This window comes from Micromys minutus (genome assembly GCF_963924665.1).
Source record: "Micromys minutus genome assembly, chromosome: 3".
NCBI classification, from domain to species: Eukaryota; Metazoa; Chordata; class Mammalia; order Rodentia; family Muridae; genus Micromys; species Micromys minutus.
Window position 1 is genome coordinate 11,867,042 of NC_137972.1, and position 27,997 is coordinate 11,895,038.

At 40.5% G+C, this 27,997-nt stretch overlaps 1 protein-coding gene across 3 annotated transcripts in view; it reads right to left on the reverse strand.

The window, feature by feature from the left end:
- The window catches only part of ATF7IP (activating transcription factor 7 interacting protein), an 80,106-nt gene extending 65,169 nt beyond the window's left edge, over positions 1 to 14,937 (reverse strand). For 2 of the 3 annotated variants that reach the window (XM_080913984.1, XM_080913982.1), the window contains exon 1: positions 14,805 to 14,937. The gene's annotated coding sequence lies outside the window, so the exon portion shown is untranslated. Of the gene's footprint in view, positions 1 to 1,150; positions 1,222 to 14,804 lie in introns of those variants that run through there. The other variant, XM_080913983.1, reaches the window with a different exon arrangement.
- Between the last annotated feature and the right edge of the window lie 13,060 nt (positions 14,938 to 27,997).

Here is a 27,997-nt window from a genome sequence, read left to right on the forward strand (position 1 = left end):
TTTAAGCTGCTCTACTGACAAAGAAATAGGAATATATGACAGCATTCAGAAAATAATTTAGTAACTACTACAACTTTAAGCACTGCTTAAAATACAACTGTTCTACCGAATTATGTGAGTGGAATTTCATCCCCACTTTGGGGAGTGCACAGCGGCACAGGAGCCTGTGAGCCAAGTACTGGTGAGGCAGAGGCTGGAGGCCTCACCTACTTAGCAGGTTAGGTGCAACCAACAGCGGGCCTGAGAGCACGACTCAAAAAAGGAGAAAAGAAAGGGAGAGGGAGAAGGAGGCAGGAAGAAAGGGAGGGGGTGAGAGAGAGGAAAGGAGGGAGAGAAAAAAAAATTATTCTCCCAATTTGCTAGGTAACCTTGAGATTGTATATTACAGTATTTTAGCAAACATTTCTGTTTTACAATGGCTAAAAACCTTTTTCAAATTTACAATTTAAGTGTTAACATTTTTAAATATACATAATAATGCCACTTACTAAAACAAAATTTATTCTAGTTCTCTAGGTATCAGATTTCATTAGATTTTTAAAAAGTATAGGTCTTTATGTAAAAGTATTCTAAAATTTAAAATCTAAATTCAATTCAAACAGAAAGTAACTTAAGGAAAAAGACACTATAAATAAATGTATTTACTGTAAATAGCAGCATGTGAGAAAGCACTGGAGCATATAGTATAAAAATACAGTATTACTTTTTCCTATGGTTTATGTAGAAATTACCATTCTACTTATAAAACTGCCATACAATGCCGCATTTTAAAAGTCAGAAAATTAGAATCTTTTAAAACAGGGCTAATTTATAGCTTCTTAAAAAAAATACTCAATATGCTGTTTAAATTTCTAGAACTATCTAATGAATTAACTACCAAATACACAAGGAGCATTAAATTCCATGTGGGTCAGAAAAGCACTACTGTGGTGATCAAATGTTCTGGCAATGACAACAAAATGGTGAGAAATCACAGGAATTTAACCTTTGACCTCCCATCCCAACATACTGTTTCTCTAATATAAGCTCACAGGTCTTAGTAAATATTTCAACTTTTTCACAAGCGAATTCTCTTTCCTATTCAAACCTGGTCATGTTCAAATGTTTGTCTAATTGTAATGTTTAAAGATAAAAGCTTCCTGGCTCTTACCTCTCAGATCCTGGTTCATGTGACAAACCTCTTCACTGGCAGGCATACTTGCTGCCTAAGCAGCTACAGAGATTGGGTTAGCAGCCATTTTGAGACAGCTGCACAGTCTCAGTTGCACAAAAGTGTAATTAAGATGGCTGCAATGTGCACTGAAGAACTCACACAGTGAAAACTCAGCCATGTATCAAAGAAAGCCCCTCCCACTTTGTCAGGCTGCAAGAAACTGAACACAGATAGCTAATGCATATACTGCAACAAACAATGCAGCCACTTAGGACACGGAAAAGAAAGGAGAAGGCAGCAAGCCAGTTTTGCAACAAAGTGCCTGTGAATCCGGACTTGCAATACAGAGTCTGGGCACATTCCGATCCCAAACAACTTGAAATCCAGGCCACGTATTAGCGGTAACAGAGATAGAGCCAAATCACAGAGTAAACACCAGGGAATTGCCTGAAAGACAGCCTCCATTTCAGTCCAGAAAAAAGGGAGGAGAAAGTCAAACCCTCGAACCCCACTCAAGACCCCCTTCTTTCTGTTCTTTATCCTTTTTCCCTTTAATGTAACACTGCCATCACAGGAAGACTGTCAAATGTGTCTAAACTCTATACTCATTAGATCCCATTAATTTTAATTTTAAAAAGCTAATTAAAATGTTCTGACAAAATCTAAGCTTCAAAAGTGCTCAATCTAGCAGAATGGTTAGAGTTTACAACCACATTTTTTAATGAGAATGATACAGTCTTTAAAAGTAAGGTAGCAGCAGAGCATATTTTGGCAATGTCTCATAAAATTAAACATCTCTTTGTAGTCTGGAAGTCACAGCACACTCCCAGGTACACAGAACTCCCAATGCTTTGGTACTAGGAAAAGGCCAACGAGGACGCAGACTCCCAGGGAAGGGGACGGGCCTCATCTGAAGTGAGTAGGTCTATCAAGCCACGTCTGAGAACACCCCTAGCCAGACAGAGGCCCAAGGCACACAAAAGCCTGTTCTGCCTGCAGGCCCCACCAGCTCTGGAGCCAGCCTCCTCCGTTCCTGGTCATACAGTGGTCAAGCTCAGTTATCTTGTGTTGTGTTATCTAAATGGTGGTATTAATTACAACTGTTTATGATCTAAGAGAGGTGACAAAAAAACTGTCCGAAAGAGAGAATTCACCACGTGCTTCATTATCTCATTCTATTTCTGTATACACTTGCTATATTACATAAAATTTTAATTACTCAGTCTTGAGAGAGACATTCAATTTTCCATGAGATCAACTGGATAATGTCTGTGAAAACTGTCTTAAAAGCTTATCAGAAAACAAAAGTTACACATGATCCAAGCCATATCAAATTACAGTCTGGGGATCGAGCCTGGGCCTTGAGCATGCTCCATGCTTCCCGTCACTGCAGTGTGACACCAACCCTTACTTTATGATTTTTGAGACAATCTCACTAAGCAAAACCCTGAATCCACTGTACATTTACAAGCTGCCCTCAAACTTGCAATCCTCCTGCATCTATGCCCTGAAGGCTAGGATTACAGGTATTTGTGATATCAAACCTGGCCAAGCCACAGCAGCCTTAGAACATTGTGGCTGAGGATGGTTTACTTTACTCAATAAAAACAAGGTCTTAGTAAACTTCGAATGTTCAGAACAAATGTGCTCACTGTAAAACTGGGATGCAAATGTAATAGGTAAGACATTACAAATAACCAAAATATAGCTAACCTGTATATATATAAACCATATATACTATCTCATTCTTACTGATTCTAATGGCAGGCTTTACCACCAATCTGTGATTTCCAAAACAGGCTCAGAGACTAATCAACAGTCAAACTTTAATAAAAGCCGAAATATACTCAGCCATACAGCTTTAGCCAACCGCTTTAGACAGTGGTTTTCTCCTAATAAAAGCAAGAATGGCAGGCCGCTGTCTCAGCTCACACTTTTTCCGTGTCCCAGAAAAACAGCCAACTCAACAGATAATTTCAGCAGGTTTTGTTTGTTTGAGACAGTCTCACTCTTCAGGCCTAGACTAGCCTAAAACCTAAAGCATTCCTCCTGCCTCAGCTTTCCAAAGTCCTGGGTTAACAGAGGAGCTAGACGACCTACCATTTGGAACTATCACTAACTCCTCTCCTTACCCCCACCCTTCTCCTTACTGTGTCCATCACCCAGACCTGGGATAATGGCTTCGAAATCTCTACTTCCTGCCTCCACTGCACTGACCACACTTCAACATTCCCTCTCCATATACCATGTAAGATCTGAAGCTGCACCTTAATATGACTTCCATTTGACTATCGTTTTTCCATTCAATACCATAAAACCATCTCGACTCACACAGTACATTGAGATTCTCATTATTATTTCTGAAATAAAAACTCAGAAAACTGCATTTTGTGAACCTTCACTTATAACTTAACTTTTCTTCTTAATTTTCTCCTATAAGACTGCAGTTCAGGGCTGGAGAGAAGGCTCAGTGGTTAAGAGCACTGACTGCTCTTCCAGACGTTCTGAGTTCAAATCCCAGCAACCACATGGTGATTCACAACCATCTGTAATGAGATCTGATGCCCTCTTCTGGTGTGTCTGAAGACAGCTACAGTGTACTTAAATATAATAAAATCTTTTAAAATTTTATTTAAAAAAAAAAGACTGCAGTTCTGAGTCGAATGTGGTAAAGATACCGTTTATACAGCACATTCCCATTTTTAGTGCAGAGAGAGGCTACAGCATCTACTGTCTGCATAGAACAACTGAGTTCTAAAACACCTATATTGTTTCAACTCTGTATTATTATTGTTATTATAATTATTATTATTATGTGTATACACATGCAGGAGCACATACGCATGCCCATGGCTTGTGCATGGGTATCAGAGGACTGCTTCCAAAGTAGGTTTCAGGGACAGAGCTCAGGTCAGGCTTGTGCAGCACCCTGTTTCTTACTTAGAATATAACATTTCATTATGACATTTTCCCATATAACTAATTACTTTTTAAATTTCATTACTATTTCTTAGTCTAACATCGCTTGACTTAATGTCACAAGTAATCTTTTAGGAAATTTCAGATGAGATCATTTATAAAGCCACATCATTTATTTGTAAAAATAAATGACTTGGAAGGAATTTTAACACTGGGTAACTAGTTCCCGACAATCTTACATTTTATCTCTCACAGGAGAAAGTAGCATGCTTGTCACAGTCATCTCATTACGACAGTGATGCAGGCATGTCCCAACCGCCATCTCAGTCAGGAGGGCTCTGCTCTAGGAACATGGTTTAACGAAGTTGTAAATGATGGTCATTATGATGTTGAGAGTCTAGACATCCCTGAAAACAAGTGTTAATCACCAACTTTTATATCCAGAAAATATAATAATTTGCAAGAATTACACAAGTAGCAATGAGAGGAGATTTATTTGAGTCAACTACTGTATTTTTTATTTACATTAGTGAAATAATGTGTGTAAATTATTAAAAACTACTTTTAAAAAGACATAAAAGGACTCTAACATACAAACTAGATCTTCACCTCTTCACTAGCTCTTCTGGGTTCTAACTACAACAATGTAACTGTTTTATTTCTTCCATTACTGACCAAAATCCTAAAGAAATTCTAAACAGCCTGCCTTGCCATTCCACTTTCTCACCAGTCCCCCTTTTTGGAGGCCCCCTGGCCCTCCCCTGCAGCAACTACAGACTGCAGAGCTGAGCTGGCTAGCTTGCTCGGACCTGAATTCAAAGGGCATGCATTTATTTCCCTCAAGGCAGCCTGGAGTAAAAGCTTTTGCCAGCAGGCCCCACAACCTAAATTTAATCCCTGGGACCCACATGGTGGATGGCAAGAATCAATTCCCTCAAATACCTCAATGTGCCACATACCCATGCAATGAAACACATGATCCACCCCATAAAATAAAATAAATCTGTAATTTAAAATAAATAAATAAAATACAAACTGAAGATAACTTACTTCTCCACCTCTCATTCCATCCCCTTAATTACAGACAGGAAGGAGTTTTGTTTTGGGGAGATTGGGGGTTTTGTTGTTTGATTGTTGGAGTTTTTCCGGTTTGGTTTAGTTTGGTTGGCTTTAGGTACTTTTGTTTGTTTTGTTTTTGAGGTATTTTTGGTTTGGGTTTTTTAGGTGTTTTTGTTTTTGTTTTTCTGTACTTGACATCAAACCCCTAGCTTGTCCATGTTAGGCAAGTACTCTACTGTTGAGCTTTATTCCTAGCCTGTAGTGATATTTTTTCCAAGGCATAATTTCTTTTCTTTAAATGAAAGTAAGATGACAGCTAGAAAGATCTGGAAGGCTGAAAACATATTCCAAGATGTACTTGGCAACAAGTTAAAAACAAATGGTAGAGGGGCCCTACAGATGGCCAAAGCTGTGAGGATTGGTAAGAACTCTAGATGCCCTTCTCAAAAAACAGTCCAGGAGCACTACCTTTCCCCAAACCTATCAAGGTCTGAAATAAGATCCCCAACTAAAAGGATAGTAGTACAGTCAGCAACACTGTAGTTTTTGTGAGAGCTTGTGTACCACTTACAAAGGGGGAGGGAGGGAGGAAGAGAGGGAAGGAGGGAGGGAGAGAGGGAGGGAGGGAGAGGGAAGAGAGAGCACCACTGAAAACTGACAGTGGAGACTGAATGAAGAGAGTCTTAATCCTTTTCCACATCAATCAGAATTTTATTCTCTGTACATAAAAATGGAGATCTTTTGTGGGAAGACGGCAGTAAAATGACTGCCACAAATCTGGTCCTCTGCACCTAATTTGTAAGGCAGTGGTGGGTCTATAATCCCAAGGCTGGGAAATTGGCCTGTAATCCAAGAGCTGGAAGGCAGAGACAAGACCCCTGGGCTTGGTAGCCTGCTAGTGGAATTGATCTGGAAAGCATCAGATTCGATGAGATGCTCACCAAAAAAAAAAGAAAGAAAAATTAGAAGAAAGAAAAAGTGATTGACCACACTGACCTCTGCTAATCTAACCCAAACCCATCTGGCCGCCACATACAGTCTATGTTAATATGCAACCATATACGTGTATGCATAAATACATATGCACAAACTTACAAAAGGGAAAGCATAAATGTCTGTCCAAAACAAAACCCAAGACATCGAGGAGCTCACCAAAACTGACACCCCAAAATCAACTAGAGAATAGTTTAAATCTAATCTAAATTTAGAAATTTTAACTGACTTCTATCACATTACATTATGCAATAAGCCCCAAAAAGGAACTTCAAGCCTCTAACATGAGACAGAAAGCAAATGCCAACAAACAGACTTAGCAATACATTGCACATCAGGAAGAAAACTATAAAACCTATTATATGAAAGAAAAAAGTTGCACTTTCAAGTCCAGAACAGAATAGTATAGGCAGGAAATGAAAAACAATTTAATATAAGAAATAAAAAATTTAGCCAGGTGGTAGTGCTGCATGACTTTAATCCCATCAAGCAGGGAGGCAGAGGTAAGCAGATGAGTTCTAGGACAGCCCTGCCTACAGAGTTCCACAACAGCCAGGGTCACTCAGACAATCCTGACTCAGAAGAGAGAGAGAGAGAGAGAGAGAGAGAGAGAGAGAGAGAGAGAGAGAGAGAGAGAGAGAGAAAAGAAACGAAAAACTCAATTAAAATAAACTGATGAACTTGAAGAAAACTGCTTCAGCAAAAGACACATATAAATATAAAAATGGAGTATCTACAGAAAAACTCAAAATGGAATTGCCAAATGACAGAAAACATCACCAATGAAATTATCTAAGAAAAGTTTCCAGTATACAATACTAGTGAGCACTTGCTTCCTGGTGTACAATCTTCCATTGCAAAACAAAGGAAAATGGCTTCAACCTAAAGTTCTATACCCAGCCAAATTATCACTCAAATATTAAAATACTGAATATTTTTTACATAGATAATCTTCAAAATACAAAAGTATTTCATATGTTCTAAAGATAAAATATACAATTTACTGCATACTATATAGTTTCCCCCTCCTCAGAGACTAAGTCAATCAAAATATGTGGCATCTGGGAAACAAGGGTCCTACAAAAAAAAAAAAAAAAAAAAAAAAAAAACTCTGTAATATTGAACAAAAGTTATACAAGAGAGGCCAGAAAGACTTGTGACATAAAGTAGTCATTACTCTCATGAATTAACATCTGTATCAAGGGACTAGGTCAGGATTTTCATGTTAATATTAATACAAAGCAGACAACTTTGTGAAAGCACTACTTAAAGTTGATAAACGTATTCAAAAAGACCTTATAGATAATAAGCTAAGTTATCAGAAACATTTTAAGACTAATTCTGTAGAAATAGTGTTCAAAATGATTAAACTGAAAACTGAAGAAATGTCTCTTTCTTTCTCTCTTTTCATTTGGGTGGGAAGCAGAATCTAGCCCATGTTACAGGTTATGTGTGGAGGTCAGAGGACAATCTGCAGGAGTCAATTCTTTTCTTCCACTTTGGCAGTCAGCTTTATCCACTGGGGTATCTCAAAGACCGTCTCTTTCTTTTTGTAAGTCAGTTTGTGTTTTCAGTAAGAGGCTTATGTTAGTGACATACTAGTGAACATAGTCATCTTCAATGATAATATACTTTCTGGAACAGCAGATAGAATTACTAATAGAAAAAAAGCTGATTTTTCTTTCTCATCATGAAGAGATTCATTGTAAATCTAATGACCAGCATGTGGCTTGTTTAGTTTTTAGATGGTCCCAAAAACAGATTCACACACACACAAAAAAAGAAAAATTAAATTTTCTAAATGTATAAATTCCTTATGCATACATTATCAAACTAATTTTTCTAAATTATTTTTCAAAACATTTAAATTCTATCTGTATAGTCCAGAGGACTGTCCATAAAGATTTTTAAATTGCTATTCTGTGTGGAGTAAATGCCACAGTACACATGTGTAAGTCAGATAACAACTTGGAGTCAGTTAACTCCTTCCAACTTTAAGTGAATTCTAGGGATAAAACCTAGGTTACCAAGCGTAAGTCTTTACACAGATCTGAGAAAGGGGTGAGGGGGAGACAGACCGAGAGGGGGAGGGAGAGCGTGCACACACTTGTATGCATGTACATGGATGTGAGCGCAGGAGGCCACCAATACCCTAAAGCTAGCTACAAGCGATTGTAAACCTCCTAATGTAGGTGTTAGTAACCCACATTCTCTAACCACTACGCCATCTCTCCATATTACTGCGTCACACAGATGTTACTCCATTCAGGGAAAGGAAGAATAGCAATAGAGCTCAGTATTAGACTACTTGCCTAGCATGTATGAGGCCTTGGGTTTAATACAATGCAAAAATAATTAACATAAAAAAACCAAAGAAAGAAAAACTGCAGACACACCAAGTAGTTGCCAAGATCCTAACACAAACTACAACAGCTCCTTACTGTGTTCTAACTTGTTTAGAAAGTTCTCTGCCTTTGTACTTTTTGTCTTTCATTTACTTGATCCATCTTTGAATATTTTTTGAGTCTCATGTTATCCCAACTATACCTGAAATGTATCTGCTGTTTTTACCTCCAGAGTGCTGCGGCTACAGGTGGTCGCGATCATGCCAAGTCTTGTGCACTGCTGGGGAGCAAATCCAAGACTTCACGCACATTGAGCAAGCATTCTGCCGACTCAGCTACACTCCTGCCACTTTCCAACTTTTAAATCCCTTAAATCCGGTAGGAAGGGAGAAAAGTACACAGACATGATATACAGCAATTACTTGTGCCATCCCATCTTTCCTCGGTCATGTTCTACAGAGCTGGACTTGAGGATCTAAGTTGAGCACAAGCAGAAGACAAGGCCTGAGGGTGATGACCTCGTATCCACACGGAGCTATAGACCATGACCTTGTCTTAAAGTCTGTTCTTTAATCAGCCTTCAGGAGGCAGAAAGAATGGCTCTGGGACTCTGAAGCCAGCCTGAAGTAAGTTTCAGGCCAGCCAGGGTTACCTGGTAAGACTGTCTGCAAAACAAAACAGCAACAAAACAAAGAGAGGACAGAAAACGAAGGAACAGGCCTGGGATCCCAAAGAAGGAAGAAAGGAAAAAAACGAAAAGAAAACAAAACAAATGGGGGGAAGGAAAAAGAAAAGAAAATGACAAATTCTCGTTTCTAACCCTTAAAGTGTGACTCCCCTGTACAAGATGTCAAGCTTCATGCCTTCCTCCTCATCAAAGTCCTTCTCTGGGGGGGGGGGGGGAGGCGCTTCTGTCCCAGGGTAAGGAAACAAGTTATATGTAATACACTAGAAGCTCAAAAACTCTCAACCAAGGTCAAAGGTAACATTAAAAAATCAAAATGACTACACTTTTCTAAGTAAATTTGCTTTAAAAAGACCCAAAGGCAGGATAAAATACCAGTATCTACTGATATCTATTTCCTAGGCTCATTTTCACAAAGCCAGGAAGATTTCACTATTTGAGTTCTCATTATTTCCTTTCTTCATTTCATGCTTCTACAAGTTCAGTAAGTATCTGGGCAAAAAACCCAGACGCCTTTCAATATAAAAATGATTTACAAATGGAAGTATGCCACTAGTAAGAAATCATATAGCTTGAGTTGGATGCGGTGGCGCACGCCTTTGAACCCAGAGCTTGCAAGGCAAAAAGCCAGGAGGAGCTCTGGGTGTTTAAGGCCAGCAGAACACAAAACAAAATTAGCATGTCACTGCAATCAACATAAAAAATTAATAAAATAACAAATGTAAAGAAAATAGGAAAAGTATAACAATTTAATGCTCCCAGATAAAATTACTTTTATATTTACTATGCAATAAATTTGGTCTATCCTGGCCAAACACTGAGTAAATAATTTTTCAAAATTCCAATCAAAAAAATAATCATGGTTTCAAATACTGTAAAATACTTTCTTTTGAAACCTACTTTCCAGCTTCTAGTCAAGCTTTCTATCAATATGGTTAAAAAAAAAAAAACATAGCCTTATGCTCTCTCATAATTTATCCCTCTAACTATCAACACTTAGAAAACAGTAAAATGATATCTTATCATAAGAATCCTAAGTTTCCCCAACATTTCCTAAAAACAGTACATTTTAGGAGTCTAAAAGTATATAATTTAAAAATTCCTCAAATTTAAATTTGCTGTATATAACTTTAAACAAAGACTATTATTCTGATTTAAACAAAAGAAGTTAATATTTACTGCAAAACCATGAGTTAGCTAACACAACGGTGGAACCAAGCCTTGGGTATTTCAATTAAACAGTAGAGAGCGGCATTGTAAGAGCACTCATCTACTATTTAATGTAGTGTACGGCCCTACAACATCTTGTAACTATGAGGACCTTTGTTCAACTCTGGGACCTACAGAAAAGGTAGATGAGGGTGGTGGTTGTGCTAGTCATCTCTGTACTGGGGGGCCCATGACACCCAGGGTTTACCAGCCAGATCGGCTAGTCTGACTGGCGAGCTCCTTAGACAAATGTAAGACATCACTCTGCAAGGAGGTAAATACTCCTGTATCTGTGTACGTATGTACACACACACACACACACACACACACACACACACACACACAATTTATCAATTTTAAGTCAATGAAAGAAAACCTAGGCTGGCAGTGATGATGTATACCTTTAATCCCAGTTTTAGGGAAAGCAGAGGCAGATGGATACCTGTGAGTTCAAGGCCAGCCTGGTCTACAAACAGCCAGTAGTGTTACACAGAGAAACACTGTCGGGAAAAATTAAAGGACCTGAGTTCAAGGCCCATAAGCAGATTTGGCAATGTTAAGTGCCCGTAGTAATCCAAGGGCTCTCACAGAAAGACTGAACGCCCAGAAGCTCCTAGATCACCAAGGCTGGTGAACAAAGCAATTAGGGTATCCTGGCACAAATGAAGAAACCAGAACAGTTACCTGAGCGTATACTCTAAAGTCCACACAGAAGCCAAGGAAGAGCATACATATACATAAACACACAAGTACATGCTCACACATCAGACACACAAACATAATAATGAAGTCCTAGAAGAAAATTAAATGGAAAAATTCATCTCACAACAGCTAATACTTTGTCTATGGAGAAGCTCTGGAATAAATCATAAATAAAAAGGCAGTGCCGCCATCTTTGGTTGCACAGGCCTTTAATTCCAGCACTTAGGGAGGCAGAGGCAGGCGGATTCCCGTAAATTCCAGGACAGTCTAGTCAACATAGTGAGTTCCAGGACAGCCAGGGCTGCACAGTGAAACCCTTACTTATATTAAACAAACAAGGTATTTCAACTAAATAGAAAAATGAAAATTCTCAAGACATAAATCCAAAAGTAATTTGAAAGGTTAGGGGAAAAAAAACTAGTAACAGCAACAATAAATATAAGTTGGCACAGCTGTTGCTGACAAGCAAAAAGGAACAGTAACATCCATAATAGAACACACACACACACACACACACACACACACACACACACCCACCCCACAAACCCCTGTAAACAGTTCAGTTGGGGGGGTGGGGAATCAACTTTACTACTTAATTGATGGCAGTGTGAGAAATGACCCTGGAAAAACAAAAACAAAGCAAACAAAATTTAAAATCTCTACATTCTTCTATTTTGCAAATTACTGTTCTGTCAAAGCCCTTAAAAACACTGATTTTTTTTTAAACATTCATTCATTTTTATTTTTTTCCCGAGACAGGATTTCTGTGTTGTGTGCTACAACTGCCCCACACAGAAACACTAATTTTAAACAGCTATTATTATAGATGACAACCTGTGTTCACCACGTATTTATCTTAACAAAATTTCTACTAGAAAACTAAGCAACAAGCTAGCTTGACAATCCCAGTAACCAGCACTCAGGATACAGAGTCAAGAACAGCCTTAGGGCCTAGGCCAGCCTGAGCTACATCTGAGAAGCTGTGGGGAGGAGGGGAGAACAGAAATATCAGGAAGTCATAGTGCACTCATCCAATACAAAGAACCTTCCGGCAATTAAAACCTTATTGGAGCCAGGCACTTAAGCCCAGCAGAACCAGGGAGCTCTGCTTCAATACAGCAAGTTCTAGTCTGGCCTGAGCTACAGGACACACTGTCTCAATAAATGAAGAAAGAAAGACATTGGTTACTATTACTGAAAATATCAGATAATTAAGATTTTAATAATACATTATTATGTAATTGTTAAAAAACCATTTTAGGATACCAAAATGGTTAGATAGATATAACATCTAAGTTAAAAGAGCACACATTCCATTGTCCTGGGGAGTATAGTTGGGCACAACAGTACGTGCTTAGCATGCCTGAGGCCCTGGATTTTGACCCACACCACAACCAAAAAGGAAAAATGCAGAAATTTAATTAAAATATAAGTTAGGCAGTGATGGACGGTTGCATGACTTTCATCCCAGCACTTGAGAGGCAGAGGCAGGCTGATCAAGGCCAGCCTGATGTACAGTGAGTTCCAGGAAAGCCAGGGCAGAGAAACTTTGCCTTGAAAACCATAAACAAACAAGCAAACAAGCATGCATGCATCTAGTGATATTTATAGACTGATATACCACAACAAAAGTGAAGTCACAAAGATCACCAGAGTAGTTAGGATTATTAACTTAATACTAAATCTTCATAATGTATAAGCGTAAAATATTCAAACAGCACAAAAAAGAAGTAATTTTTAAAAAATAAAATTTTATGACTTAAGTCATTCCAGCCTAATTTTTCTAACCTACATGTTTAAAATTTACAAAACTACTATATTTTTAAATAACTTCAGTAATTGTTCATACTTTGAGTAACCTAGTATGTGTTTGTATATCAAAGCTTCATTCAATTATAACCAAACTAAAATTTCAAACTTTTAGTACTTGTTTCTGAAATACTAAAGAATCAACCATTGACTTTTAGACAATTCATTAATTTTAGTAACCCTAAAATTACACTTGCCAACTGTGCCACCGATCTTGAAATTGCATGTTATATAGTTTTCCAGGGGCTCTTACGATCTTCAACGTTAACTCATTGAATTAACAATCACCCACGCATTCAAACAAAAGTGTACGTTTAAATTCATCAGCCCAGGTACTAGGAGTACAAACATGGGAAGAACCAAAGTCTCAAAAAGGCAGAGCTGCCTTCACTCCGCTTGCAAGACAACGGAGGCTCAGGAATCTCCTTACATCAGATTTTGACCTGCTTGCCACAGGGGGAGAAAAGACAAGATCGTCTCCATCCTTCCATTCCATGCCACATTGAAAACGTAGAGATATCAGCCCAATCTGCTCCCTTCACTTCCATCCTATGATTTTTTAGTAGTGTTTGTTTCAGGTAATAAGAGATACCCCAAACCAATCGACATTATATGAAACAATACTTAATTTGACAACAGATTAATTCAAACCTGAGTTACATAACCAACCAAAAAGGTGACTGTACACACAAATGGAAGATGCTGTTTATGAAACCGTTTACACACTTCTAGACAGGTAAGGAAGCAAGTGTCAGAATAAGAAATGATATTAAATTATACGTATATTGACCCAATTGTGCTAAACACAACTGAAACTTAGTGGCATCACAACTTCGATCAGGAGCAAAGCCAGTTACTTTAAGAAACTAAAACCAGAACACATACAGCTAAAAAATATTTAAATACTTAAAAATATACACATATACTACAGTTCACATATTTTTTTAAAAACTCAAAAAAAAATGTCTAATTGATTCCTTTAATGCATAAAGGCCTCAATATTTCTTGGAATTATTTGTAAAATTCTTGATCAAAAAATGGTATCCGGTATAATAGCTTATACATCATTTTAATATTCATCTAATTGAAGAATTAGTAAAACTAAAAACATGAAAGATGCAAGTGCTTGACAAATTGTTCAGGACTTCAACTTCATTGACTTTGGATGAAATATTTCTTTTAAAAAAAGAAAGATAAAATACCCGAGAAAACTAAGATTTCAACCTAACTTGTGCATTCTTTTCTTGTCCTCTGAAATATAACAATTCAAAAATAAAATCGTTCCTATTTTCTAAGTTTCTATTTTGTAAACACTGCACTTCCAAAAGCGATCTGGCAAAAATAGGGTTAAAAATGTATTTACAAAAGTGCAGCTGAATTAAATGCACTTCCCCTGAGAACGCCACTAGGTGCTGATCGTATCTCCCTAAATGGAACGCGAATCCAGAAATGCCTAAGTACACGCGAAATTATAATCGAGAACCACAAGAGGCAACTTGCACACAAAAAAAAAAAAAATCAGGTCTGCACCGGTGAGACCATCAGAGAAAAGAAGGATTTTAAGGTGCGGATAGGTTTAAGACACGAAAGAAACGTTTTCGTGGGAAAATGTGCGAAGAAGAGGCACGAGACGAAACCCCCTCGAGAATGAGAAAAATTAAATCTAGAACCCAAATGGCGTCCAACAAGAACATTAGCTCTTGAAAATGAATATTGCGCTTGCGCAGCCACCGCCCGGCCAGCTGCTCAACTGCAGCTAGAGCCCGACCCCAAGCGATCACGTGCTCCCATGCAGCCCTGCCCGCAGCTTCGCAACCGCGCAGGCGCACACTCAACTCCCGCAGCCGCCATAATGCGGTCTTGGCTCTTCTGAAATACAATAGTCATTTCGCCGACTGTGGTTAGAACAGCCCCTGGCACTCGCATATACCTTCGGGGGCGAGAGGTGAGGGCCTGGGACCCGAGTTCCTTCCTACGCAGCCGTCCCGCGCAGCCGTCCCGGACGCTGCCGTCTCAGCCGTGCGCTCCACTCGCCGCCACCGCAGATTCAAAAACAAACCCGCTTCTCCCCAGCACGCGCCGGGGCCGTTATGCAAATAGCTGGGGGCGGAGCTTCGTGGGCGCCCTATGTACTCCACCCACTGTGCGATCGGCCAATGAGCGCGCGCGATGCCTATTCTCCATGCAAATCTCCTGGTTTTTTATTTGAATGAGGGATTTTGGCCACGCCTCCTGTCTTGAAAATGAGACCCGTCTGCAGTGGTGGCGCTGCGGTCTTTTCAATCGCGTCCTGAGTTTTTTTTTTCTGGTTGGCTTTTTTTTTTTTTTTTTTTTATTTTAATCCTCGATGTGGTTTGGTTTTTTTTGGTTTTTTTTTGGTTTTTTGGTTTTTAGGGGTTTTTTGTTTTTGTTTTTGTTTTTGTTTTGTTTTTTTTTTTTTTTTTGGCATGGAGATTTCTCAGTAGCCACCCCTCCATGAGAGTGAAGTGTTTAAAAAGCGAAGTCTAGAAGTAATCTATTCAACATTTATTTTTGTTAATTTTCATCTTTTTTTGTTTTCTTGAGGAAGATTCATGCAATTTAGCAGTCTAGCATTGAATTTGCCGCGTAGCCCCCATGGTCTGGAATTTGAAATCATTCTGCCTCAAGCTCTCAAGTGTTGCTTACAGGTATCACTTAAAGTTCACTACACTAATTTTATTAATCATCAAGATGTGCTGATAAACACCTTTTGGGGGATAATCTGTAACAGAGCAAACACTACCAATACCCTCACACCTCATAAATTCACATATCTCTGAAATAGAGATAGCAATCACTGTTCCAACAAACTGACAGAAGCTAGAATGTAGAAAAGATTCCTAAATATGTTTTGTAAATCAGTAAGGGCCAGAAAAAATATATATTAGATGGAAAGTTTAATCCCTTAAGCTTACTTTCTCCCTTAAAGAATCTGTTCAATAGGAACGTAAGCAATCACTGTGTTCCAAAAGTTAAGTCAGTGCTGAGGAAATATATATCCCATGAGCAGCTGTTGCTCAGTTCCCAGCAGCACTCAGGGAAGGTAAGGCAGATCTTGAGAGAACAAGGACAACCTGGGGCCACGAGTTCCCAGATAATCTGGAGTTTGAGACTGTCTCTCCAAAGAAGCTCACAGCTTTAATTTCTGTCCTGTACTTGACAGTTCAATGAGGATGTTAAGCAGGCAAACCTAAGGAATTTGAAACTGAAAAACAACCTTCCCGGGACATGATTGTGGTACAGTTACCAGAATCTTTCCAGTGCCAGCCATTCACATGCTAGGCGAGGACTCTGCTACTAAGGGATAATTAACCCAGAATTACCAATCACCTTCTCTCCTAAATTTAGTTCACGCCCTATGTGAGCCTTAAAGCTTAAATGTGGGTGGGATTTGTGATCCCAGCACTCTGAAGGAGGCAGGCAAATCTATGACTTCAAGGCCAGCCTGGTTTACACAGCAAGTTCCAAGACACCCACCCAGGGCTATAGAGAGAAACCCTGTTTCAAAAAAGAGAAAAAAGGAAAAAGGTGGATGGGTTTATAAATGTAATTAAGATCCTAGATTGATTTTGAATTGAAAGACAGAATATCTTGAGTAGACTTGACTTAATCTTATGAGAGAGCCTCAAAAGAGAAAACCCAGCTGAGTGTGGTGGCAGCAAGCCAGTCTCTGTGAGTTTAAGCCAGGCTGGTCTACACAGAGAAACCTTGACTCAAAACAAATGAAGAAAGGGGACAAAAAAAAAAGGAAGGACGGGGAAGGGAAGAGAAAGGAAGGGAAAGGGGAAAAAGGAAATGAAGGAAAGAAAGAAGAAAAGACAAAACTCCATGTTCCTGCTTCAGCCTCAGTATCCCTAGACATGTTGATTAGGGGCAGATTGGAAGGACTTTGGAATAAAGCCATTGAGTGCTGAGAACTTGGTGAGCTATTATGTAAAAGCTAGAGGGATAAGAATGCCAAGAGCGGTGTGGATGATAGCGGCCCAGCTTCTGAAGTTTCAGAGGAAAACAAAGACTGTCAGGACGTTTGTGTGAAGAATCTGCTGTTTGGTGATCAGGAGCTGAAGAACCAGCCATGATTAATAAGAGACCAGAACTTCGTTCTTCTGGAACAATGGATGATGGACAGCTAGGGCTGAAGAATCATCTGTGATTAAGAAGAGACCAGCATCGTTGAGGTGAAATCTTTTGGGAAGTGTTTCCTCAGGACCAACACAAAATAAATAAATAAATATGTGTTTCAGAGATGGCCAGGGTTGTCCTTCCTCAGGCTGTCAGCCAAGCTTGGTAGTTTGAAAGTCATCCAGGTGAGCCTCCATGTAGGTCTGGGCGGATCAAACCTAGGTTCTCCAGAAGAATAACCAGTTTGGACCAACCGTGGCAATCAGTGAACCATCTTTCCACCCACATGTGCCTACTCTACTTCAGCTTAGTGATGGATCTTCCGAGACCAGATCATGCGCACTAGCCTACATGTGCAACATCAAAATTCATGGTTTCAGCAAGATCAGATTTCATTGGTGGAGTCCAATCAGCTCCAAGAAGCCCTGGCCCTGTAGATGCAGGCCAGCTGCAGGGGTGAAGGTCCCTCTAAGGCTGACGTCGGTGGGCCTCAGTCTTTCCCTGAGAGGAGGAGAGGCAGTGCTGATCCAGATGAGTGCAAAGAGAGGGAAACAAGAGAGAGAAAAACAAAGCAAGCAAGCAAACAAACAAACAAAAAAACCTCATCAGAAAGTCAACAACCTCAGCACCTTAAATTGCTTACATCTGAACGGAAAGAGCATGAGCAAGGGTCCGCAGAAGTCGTGGGACAAGTCTGAAAATAGAGCTCTGGTCTGCAGGAAGCCCCGGGGCTCTGGTTTCTTCCTCAGGGCTTCCGCAGGACAGTAGGCTACAGGGACAGTCTTGGCTCTTTCTCTGGATGACTGTATAAAAAGAGGAAGTGAACAACCAAAAAGAAGTCTGCGGGGGATTTGTAAATTTCCATGTTTTTTTTTTTTCCTTTGGCTGTGTGGAGGGATGATTATGTTCTGAGCCTGGGGCATTTATAAATGCCTCATCATTTAAGACTGAATAAAGGGGGCTTATTTTTTAGTTTTTAAATTGTATTCTTATGACCAATTTTGTGAAGGGCTTCCCCTACATTTTCTTATTTGTGGTTTTAGTTTCAAATTGTGTTTGTTTATGTCCTTAATCTGCTTTGTTTTCTACCATTAAGCCATGTGCCCAGCCCTTTCTTACTTTTTATTATTTTTGTTTATTTTATCTTTTTTTTTTCTTTTTTAATTCTTGCAACGAGTCCTAAAAGCATCTAAGATGGTTTAAACTCAGAGAAGCCTGGACAAGCATTGGATTTGAAACCCTCAGCTTCCCAGGTGTCTGGGATTGCAAGTATGGGCCAGCAATCCTGCTGAGTTCAATTCTGGGTTTGGAAGTGTGAGGAGTCTGAAATGTATATTCTGCTTATAGATCCCAGTTTTTCAAGGCTTGTAATATTTTGCCACTTTCCGCAGTGAGCCACCATTTTATTGCTGACAGTGTCACAATTCTTTTACATGAGGCAGACCAGAGAAGCAAATTTCAAGTCGTCAATACACTTCTGTTTGCCTGGACCCACTTCTGGAACCAGTGAAGGTATCCACTAAGGATTTGGTAAGAGGATTGGACAGCCTCATGAGTTCTGGGGTTAAGTTTGGTTAAGCCCCCTATATCTGCTTTTAGAACGGATAAAACAGCAACCCACTCTAGTTAGCTAGACCAACAGGAAAGGAGTCACCAGCTAATGAAGCAGAAACGTCAGGTCTATGGAAAGGCAGAGGAGATGCACTGCTTCTTTTGTCTCCACTCCCTCTGAACAGTCATGCTTCTGTTGGTTGGTTGCTTGTGGTTATGGTTGCTCAAACAGATTTGGCACCGAAGAGAGCTAAAGGTGAAATGAAGGAGGCAGCATGACCCAAAAAGTGCCGTCCTTCCTGTTACCACATCTGAGTAAGAGAAAAACTAGGGTTTTGCTTCTGCCTCCCTGGTTTCAATTGATTCTCTTCTTGACACTTTAGCACTGAAAAAAATAGGAAGCCAAAATATGAATTCCTAACTCTAGATTAAGCAAGCCGAACAAGATGTAACTACAAGTACGTACACCTGACTTGATTTAACTCATGCAAAAGACTAATCTAATCATAGTCATACCTCCTCATTCTTTAAAGATAATCATGACCCTTTACTTTGTATTTCTCTAAATCCCTAAGTGATTCTCTGTGTGAGGTTACTGTGTATGTGCTAGGAAAAATAATCAACAGAAACTAGCTGTGTTTACAAGGACTTCATAGTTGCTGTGGTGGCTGGAATGAGAAAGGCCCCAATAGGCTAATATGTTTGAATGTTGGTCACCGGTTGGTGGAAATGTTTAGGAAGGACTGGGAGGTGTGGCCTGGTCAGAGGATGTGTCTCACACAGGCTGGTTTTGAGGCGTTAAAACCCTTCAGCTATCTCTAATGAATTCACTACTTCCTGCTTCTAAGATGGAATGTGAGCTCTCAGCTGCTGCTCTAGCACAGCCCCTACTTGTCTGCTACCATGCTTCCTACTATAGTGGCAACGGACTATGATCCCTCTGAAACCATAAGCCCAATTAAAGGTTTTCTTTTATTAATTGCTTTCATCATGGTGTTTTATCACAATAATTTAAAATTACCTAAGACATGTACTATGGTGATATGAATAGAAATGGCCCTCATGAGCTCATAGGGAGTGGCACTATTAGGAAGAGTTGCCTTCTTGAAGAAAATAGGGCCTTTTTAGAAGAATCGTGTCACTGGGGGTAGACTTTGCAGTTTCAAGTGTTCAAGCCAAGCCAAGTGACCCTCTTCCTGCTACTTGCTGATCTGGATACAGAACCCACAGTTCTCTCCCCAGCATTATGTCTGACTGCATGCCATCATGCTTCCTGCCATGTCAATAATGGACTAAGCCTCTGAACTGTAAGCCACCCAAATTAAATGCTTTCCTTTCGAAGAGTTGCTTTGGTCATGGTGTCTCTCCTCAGCAATAGAAACTAAGACGGTTGCCAAGAATCTCTTTTTAATGGAGTAAAATGTAAATAGAAGGAAGCATTTGAGGAAGTATATTAGTTATTTTCTGTTGCGTGATGAAATACCACAACTGAAAATAACTTAAGGAAGAGTTTATTTTGGTTTGCAGTTCCAGAAGACTAGCTGTTCATAATCACAGAGGAGGAAGGACTAAAAAGCTGAGAGATCACATCTCAATTGCACACAGGAAGCAGAGAGCAAGCAGTAAGTGGACCAAAGCTATAAAAGCTCAAAGCATCAAATCAGGTCCCAATATTGGACTTCCTCCAGCCAGGCTGCCCTTTGTAAAAATTCCACCACAGTACCATCAAATTTCCCCAAATAGCACCACCAAATGAACCTAAATAAGATATTTTTCATTCAAACTCTAACAGAAAGCCTAATAAACATTAGCATTCATTCTCTGTGTTTCCCAACTGTGGAAGTCTGAATGAGAATTACCCCCATAGGCTCATAAATTAGAATACTGAACTTTTTGGGGGAAGGATTAGGAGTTGTGGCCTTAGAGGAGGTGTGTCACGGGGGGGGGGGGGATAGACTTTGAGGTTTGAAAAATCCGCACCAGGCCCATATTTCTCTACTTCTGCCTCCAATTTGCAGATCAAAGGTAAGCTCTCTGCTATTGCTGCCATGGCCTGTTAGCCTGACGCTTACCAGGCTCCCAGCCTTGATGGTTATAGACTCACCTTCTGTCTTAGCTACTGGTCTACTGATGTGAAAGACACCATGACCAAGGCAACTCTTATAAAAGAAAGCATTTAGTTGGGGGCTTGCTTACAGTTTAGAAAGGTAGTTAATGATCATTATGGCAAGAAGCTTATGGGTGTGGCACTAGAGCGGTAGTTGAGAGCCTTATATCCTGATCTGTAGACAGCCAACTAAGTGAGAGATTAGGCCAGGCATAGGTTTTTGAAACATCAGTGACCTGCACCTTTGACATACCTCCTCCAATTAGACCACACCTCCCAATCCTTTCCAGTTTCTGCACCAGAGGACTAAGCATTCAGACATAGAAGCCCATGGAGATGTGGCATTGTCATTCAAACAACCATACCCTCTGAAACTGTAAGCAAACCCCTAATTAAATGCTTTCTTTTATAAGTTGCTTTGGTCATGGTATCTCTTCACAGAAGTAGAAAATTAACTAAAACACCAACTGAAGATAAGATGTGACTAGCTACATCACATTCATACTGCCTTCTCTGTGGACTGTACTCCCTCAAACCATGCGCCAAAATAAGTCTTTCATACCTCAAATTACTTCATGCCAGATATTTTGTCTCTGCAATAAGAAGATAACATATATATATATAATTTAATCTTAAATTTAATATATTGAGTATAAATGTACAAGTCCATTACTAGACGCTTGCCTAGCATTCATAAGACCCTGTGTTCATCCCCAAGTATAAATAATTACTTAATAAATAAAAGTTTAAGATGTAAAATAAACCAGAAGAAGTATATTTGGCTATACTCAAAACATCTCTGGTTTAAATTTTCTTCTTTTTATGAAAGACACAGTAAATGCACAAAGAACTCAATTAGAAATACAAAGCTGGTAGTTTATTGCATAGATAGACTTGGAAACCATGATTTTCCTTTGAGGATATAAGGCATAATAAACTAGAAGTCAAACCAGATCTTGGGAAATATCAATATTTATGAGCCAGAAAGAAAAGAGTAGTTAATTTTATGTATTTTCTTTATTTAGTTTTTGTTTTTTCTTAAAAACTTGAGGAAAATTGTCTCATTTAATCTTCAGAGCAATCTTACAAGGAATACACTACCGCTGTTCTCAGTTTAAATCCTGCCTAAGGCTATACAGTTATTTAATGATAGAATTAAAGTTTAAAACAAAAAGAACAACAGTAGGAGGAAAAGGGAGTCTGGCTCCAGAGGACTGCATCATTCAAATTAAATATGTTCATTGGAAATTCTACATGCAGTGCTAATGACAGGTGTCAGTTTTTGTAAGGTTCTCTGTGTACTCTTTTTTTTTTTAAGATTGGATAAGTGGTAGTTTGATTTTTTTTTTTTTCTTTATTCTTGGGAATTCCATATGTGTGTACAGTGAAATATCAAATCCACACAACCCATTACCCTTCTCTAACACCTTCCATGTCTTCCAAAACATGTCCACCTCCCATCCCACTTCACATCTGATATTATTTCCTTCTTCCTTCCTTCCTTTCTAGCTTTCTATCTTTTTAAAATAACATGCTCAGCCCGGTTGTTGAATGGGCATGGAGCCATTCACTGCAGCATGGAAAAGCCACACTCTCACACTCTCTCCTCCACTAGCTGCCCATTACCAGCAGCTCTTCAGTAAACAGTGGGGCCTAGAGAGAACCTCTCCATTGTTCTCATTCATTCCATTGCTGTGTTGGAACTCTGACCTAGAGGAGAAAAGGCTTTCTCTGACCTCATTTGCAGGTTATGCCTGCTAGCTTCCAAAGACAGCCCAGGATCAGCTGCCCAGAGAATGATGCCACCCACCATGGTCTGTTTCTTCTTACAGCAAGGAACAGTCAGAAAATTCTTCACAGGCTAACCTGATAAAAACTATTCAATTGGAATCCTTTTTGCCGGTGATTCTAGGTTATGTCAAGTTGAGGCGTTGATGCTAACTAGGACATCCATCTAGATTGGCATTTTGGCTGGTGTGATGCTTGCAGGTCTTGCATCAATAACCATGGCTGCTATGAGTTTGGGAGTATAATAGTACCCCTGTCACTTCCTCAAGGCAACATTCCAAAGCTCTTGTCTCCATTCTCTGCTCTTACATTCTTTCTGCCTCTTGTGCACTATTTCATGTACCTTGGGGTGAAAAGCCTAAATCCAGGTGTTGTACATGCCTTTAACCCTAGCATTCAGGAGAGAGCTGTGCAGATCTCTGAGTTCAGGGTCGATCTACAGAGCAAGTTCCAGGACAGCCAAGCATAGGAAGTTCGAGAGTTGGAAAACAGAAAGCTGGTGATAGAGTAAGGGGGGAAGGGGACATGTTCCAGCCCCAGCAAGCAGCAGAACTCAGCAGCTTTGGTCATGTGGCTCTGGATTTAGGGTCCATATTGGAAGGGACTGGGACATTTAATGCTGGCTAGCTAGAGCTACAAAATCAGTGGTAATTAAGAAGAGACCAGCATCATTGAGGTGAAATGTTCTGGGAAGTGTTTTTGGGGGGCACAAAGAAGTTGTGTTGCAGAGAGAGCCAAGGTTGTACTTTGTGCTCCAGCTGTACTTGATAATGTATAAGAATCACCCAGGTGGTACTGGTTTTGAAGGCATGAAGGGGTCATGAAGAGCAGCTGAGGCTTTGCACTGTGAGAAGCCGTGGAAGGCCATTGGTGACGGTGCAGCCTCAGTTGCAGTTGATGGCCCAAGACTAGGAGTCATGCAAAGAAGTTGAGATACAGCTTGTCAACATGAAGAGAGCCTAGGAGAGGCTATTGGTGATGCCTAGTTGCAGCAAAAGGCTCCAGAATGTTAGAGAGGCTAATAATATGAGATGACCACCAAGAAAAGCAGCAGCAGTTGAGTGGAGTCAATCAGTGTGAGCTTAGAGTACTACAGAGGGCACACCTAGAGAAGTGACACCAGCCCTTTGGAGGAGCCCAGAAGATTATGTGTAGATCCCAGACATTGGAACAAGAAACTGTGATGCTGAAATTGGAGACTCCAAGATGTTAAAGATGCCAGCACTGTGGGATAATGTATTAGGGTTCTCTAGAGTCACAGAATTTACAGATAGTCTCAATATAGTAAGGAAATTTATTATGACTACCTTCTGCAGTCAAACTCCCCAACAATGGTCAGCTGTGAATAGGAAGTCCAAGGATCTAGTAGTTTCTCAGTCTCACAAGGCTAGTTTTTTCAGCTGGTCTTCTGTAGAAGTAGGTTCCTAACAGATGTGCTGGCAAGTAAGTGCAAGTAGGCTGAAAAGAGCGGGTCTTCCTTCTACCAATATCCTCATATAGGTCTCCAGCAGAAGTGTTGACCCTGTTTAATAAGGTGCACCACCAGGCCTAGATCTGGTACTTTTTTGTCCCAGGCTGATTTTGAACTCAAAGATCTCTTTGCCTTAGTCTCCTGGGATTAAAGGCATGTACTACCTTGTCTGGGTAGCTACTATGTCTCAAGATCTCCATGCCAAGATCCAGGTCAAAAATTTGTGTCTCCCAGCCTCAAGATCTGGATCACAGGTGAGCCCTCCAATTCTAGAGTGTAGTTCATTCCAGATATAGTCAAGTTGACAGCCAAGAATAGCCATTACAGATACCTGCAGAGGAAAGCTGCTAACAGTGAGTAGACTCAGCCCAAGAGAATGAACTTTGTTGCAGTCAACAAAGATGAAAAAGGAGTGGGAGATCTGAGGACTGCTTTGAACTGGACATGGAGACGCACAATTTGGAGTTTGCTGTTTTCCTGTCTTGCTCTGGAGATTACAGTTTAGTGATTGGATGGATCTCAGAAGAGACTTTGAACACTGACTTTTAACAGTGTTGAAACTGCTATTTACTATGGGGACTTTGGAAGTTGGACTAAATGTATCTTTTATTATGCTATGGGTAGATATGGCTCCCATAGACTCATGTATTTGAAGAAACCTACGGGTGCCAGGGAGTTGTAATGTGCTTTGAATATGCTTGGCCCAGGGAGTAGCACTTTTAAGAGGTATAGCTTAAATACTTCTTGTTGGAGGAAGTATGTCGCTGTAGGAGTGGGGAATAAGACCCTCCTAATCATGTGGAAGCCAGCCCCAATTAGATGCTGTTCTCATGAGAGTTGCCTTGGTCATGGTCACTTCACAGCAATGCAAACCCTAAGACAGCATGTGTGTTGTGTTGTAGTGACTATTCTTGGTTGTCAACTTCATAACATCTGAAATTACCTAAAACCAATGTAGTTCAGCACACCACCCAGGGATTTTCCTTATCTCAATCATTTGAAGCGGGAAGATCCACTTTTAATCTGGATCTTTTGAGGTGGGAAGATCCACCTTAAATCTGGGATATACCTTCTTCTGGTGCCCATATAAAAGACATAGAGAAAGGAAGCCTTTGTGGTTTGCCTGCTTGCCCTCACTCTTGCTGGCCAATTCTTTCACTGACTTTAGAGCCTACTTCTTCAGAATTCCGACATATACAGAAGACCATCCAAGGGAGACATTCAGCCTCATGAACTGAACAACTAATGGCTTCTTGAACTTTCCATTGATAGACAGCCATTGTTGGACTAGCTGATCTCAGCCTGTGAAACATTCTAATCTCTCTCTCTCTCTCTCTCTCTCTCTCTGTGTGTGTGTGTGTGTGTGTGAGTGTGTGTGTGTGTGTACAAAGAGAGACAGACAGACAAAGCCCTGGCCAGTACATGTATAAAGGCCAGAGGACTCATTCTACTGATCAATCCATTCCTTCTACCATATGTCTGCAGAGTCTTCGTGCAGCTAGGCTTTTCTGATGACTCTCCCGCAGTCATTTTCTGTTTATCTCCTCTTGTGGGGGAGAAACGTAGAGAATCTGGTTAATTTCAGGTACTTCCTGAAGCTATTTTGAGCTGTTTACTGTCTTAATGAGCTTCCCTGCAGGATGGAATGTTTCAATCTTGGAGGAAACTGGCTACACAACAAATCTGAAAAGAAGCAAAGAGAAGTGGCTCTCTGTGAGTCTGCATAGTGAATTCCAAACTAGCTGGGGCTATACTGCAAGACCCTATCTCAGATAAATAAATAAATAAATCCCCTCACCTCACCCCCAGAAAAACCTGCCATATGCTCCAATATACATGGACTTTAATGGCTGGAAAGATGGCTCCATGGTAAGAGCACTGACTGCTGCTTTTAGGCTGTGGCAGCCATCTTCCAGTTAACACGCCACCATGATGAACACAAAGGGAAAGAGGAGAGGCACTCGCTCTGTGTTCTCTGTGCCTTTTAGGAAACATGGAGTTGTTCCTTTGGCCACAGATATGCGAATCTACAAGAAGGGTGATACTGTAGACGTCAAGGGAATGGGCATTGTTCAAAAAGGAATGCCCCGGAAGTGCTACCATGGAAAAACCGGAAGTGTACAATGTCACCCAGCATGCCATGGGCATCATTGTAAACAAGCGAGTTAAGGGCGAGATTTTGGCTAAGAGGATCCACATTCAGATTGAGCACATCAAGCACTCGGAGCAGAGACAGCTTCCTGAAGTGGGTGAAGGAGACCGATCAGAAAAAGGAGCCAAAGAGAAGGGCGCCTGGGTTCGGCTGAAGCGCCAGCCGGCACCACCCAGAGAAGCGAAACACCCTGTGTGAGTACTAAGGGGAAAGAGACTGAGATGCTGGAGCCCGTTCCCTATGAATGCACGGCCTGATGTACAGAGAGAAATAAAGGACCGGGACTGCAAAGTGGGGGGAAAAAAGCACTGACCGCTTTCCCAAAGGTCTTGAGTTCAGTTCCCAGCAACCACATGGTGGCTCACAACCACTTGTAATGGGATCCAATGCCCTCTTCTGGTGGATCCAAAGACACCTGCAGTGTACTCATATAAAATAAATAAGTAAATAAATTAATTTTTTAAAAAAATAAATGGACTTCAAGCCTACCAATGTATAAAGTAGCCTAACCATACCTCAGAAGTGAAATTATACCTCAGTGCTTTATGTGCTGCTCAGAGCCATGCCCTTTGTGCCTGCTAGGAAGCACTCTTTTGATGAGCTACTCCCAGACCTTTGTGTGCTTATTTCTAAGATATTTTCATATGCCCTGATAAGACTAAGAATGTGACATACTGGGCAGTGGCGACACACATGCCATTAATCCAGGCCCTCAGGAGACAGAGGCAGGTAGATCTCAAGAGTTCGAGGCCAGCCTGCTCTACAGAGAAAGTTGCAGGACAGCCAAAGCTACTACACACAAAAATTGCTGTCTTGGGTGGAGAGAGAGGGAGGGAGAGAGGGAGAGAGAGTGCAAGAAGCAGGGCTAGAGTGTTGGCTCAGATCTTGGAAGGAGCACTAGCAAGTTACCATAGCAACACCACTGAGGAAAATTACTCTTGCTCATCCTTGTAACATTAAGACCCCACAGTGTTTGCTTAGCTGTAATGATTTTGATATCCATTTGCAGCTAAGCACTCACTTGATGGGCATTTAAAGAGACGCTTCTGTGACCAAGGCTAAGTGTAGCGTTAGCCTATGAACCTGAAGATAAATGTTGAGAAGACACCTTGATGCTGTGTCCAGTTAGCAAAGCAGCAAAAAATAGAGCTGCTGCTCTAGCCCTATGACCCCAAAAGCCATTGTCTTAGGGTTTTATTGCTGTGAACAGACACCATGACCAATGCAAGTTTTATAAAGGACAACATTTAATTGGGGCTGGCTTACAGGTTCAGGGTATAGTCTATTATCATCAAGGCAGGAGCATGGCAGCTCCAGGTAGGCATGGTGCAGGAGAAGCTGAGAATCTACATCTTCATCCAAAGGAAACCAGAAACAGACTAATCATCCTCAGGCAGCTAGAAGGAGTGTCTCCAAGCCCATCCCCAGAGTGACACACTTCTTCCAACAAGGCCACACCTTCTACTAGTGCCACTCCCTGGGCCAAGCATTTGCAAACCATCATAGCCATTGTCTTTAGACTGGGTTTAAAATACCAGATTCTCTACTGCAAAGAAGACCTCAAATTCAGTAAGGAAGTGTTTACGAGTGTTACTGTTTCTTTTGTTCTTTAACACACAAGAGCTTCATTGTGATATTTTTATTTATATTGTTCTGGTTCTTTTCTGTGATAGAACACTGTGACAGAAGGCAGCTTCAGAGAAGAAAGGGTTTATTTGGCTTATACTTCCAAGTCCCATTCCATCCCTGAGGATAGTCAGGACAGAAACTGAAACAACAGCTTGAAGCAGAAACCATGGAGGAAGGCTGCTTCCTCGATGCTCAGGCTCACCCTTAGGTCACACCCTACACAGCCCAGGCCTACAGGTCCAGGGGATGTCACCGCCCACAGTGGGCTGGGCTTCAATAGAC